The sequence below is a fragment of the Mus caroli genome, unplaced genomic scaffold (assembly GCF_978045245.1).
Source record: "Mus caroli unplaced genomic scaffold, Mus_caroli_1 scaffold_11, whole genome shotgun sequence".
NCBI lineage: Eukaryota > Metazoa > Chordata > Mammalia > Rodentia > Muridae > Mus > Mus caroli.
The window spans coordinates 33,065,675-33,066,970 of record NW_028227266.1 but is presented as its reverse complement, the minus strand read 5'-3'; positions in this window follow the sequence as shown (position 1 = coordinate 33,066,970).

Below are 1,296 nucleotides of genomic sequence, written 5' to 3'. Positions count from 1 at the left end.
ATCCCCTGAATACCAGAATCTCACCTTGCAGGAAGCCCACCAGCAAGGAGTCCTGGCAGTAGCAGGAGGTGGTACATTCTAATTGCACTGGAATACTAAAAGCAGAGAGCAATCTAATGGCCATTTTCTGATTGGATGTAAGGTCTGCTCCAAAAAACAAATCATACCAAGTACTATTAACTACTCAAAACAATATTACTGACTACATCATAGACCCTAGTGAGAACATAGTATTATTATTTTGCTAAGTGGACATAGTAATAAAATGCTCCCTAAGTTATTATGTTTCCACTAATAAATAATTGCATCTCCCAACCCTTATGAGAGAAGCTTCCTTTTTCTTTTTTTGCAATATATTATTTTTATTTAATAATTAATTTAATTTTATACACTATATTTTATTTCCCCCTGTCCACCCTCTGACTGTTCCACATCTTATACCAACTTCCTAACCCCTGTCTCCACATGGATGTCCCCACACCCCAACTCACATGATGTCTAATCTCCCTGGGGTCTCCAGTCTCCAGAGGGTTAGGTGCATTATTTCTGAGTGACTAGAAACCTGGCAGTCCTCTACTGTATGTGTGTTGGAGGCCTCATATTAGCTTGTGTATGCTGCCTTTTTTGGTGGTCCTGTGTTTGAGAGATCTCAGGGGTCCAGATTAATTGAGACTGCTTGTCCTCCTACAGGGTAGCCCTTCTCCTCAGCTTCTTTTACACTTCCCTAATTCAAGAACAGGGGTAATCTGTTTCTGTCCTGAAAGACTCTCAGAACTCAAAGGGCTGGACCTTAGAAGAACTGCCTGACAGTAGGGAGAGGGAACTTATAGAAACCACCGCCAGCAGGAAGACAGGACATCAAATGAGGGATGGGGTTGACATCCCACTGTCATACCTCTGACCCATAATTGCTCCTGTCTGAAAGAATTACAGACATTTTTACTGAGGCTATGGAGTGTTGGGAGCCAGCCTGCAGCTCACATGTCCGGGTTCGAGCCTGGAAGGCATCTTGGAACTGGAAGAAAAGAAGGAGCCTAGGCGGGTTGAGAAACAATGGAACCAAGAATGCTAGTCTGTTCAAGGTTCAAATTTTTAATGGCGGACACACTTTATTAAAGAGGTCTGGAAAGTCCATTCCCACTGATTCATCCTTGGAGCCTGGAACCAGCTGCAGGTGATGACCTGCAGAATAGGGCATAGTTTCCAGAATAGCTCTGGGGCCTCTCAGCAGGTAGCAGTATCTTGAAGAGGAACAGCAGCAGTGGCAGAACAATAGAGTGATCTAGGTAGGAAGGC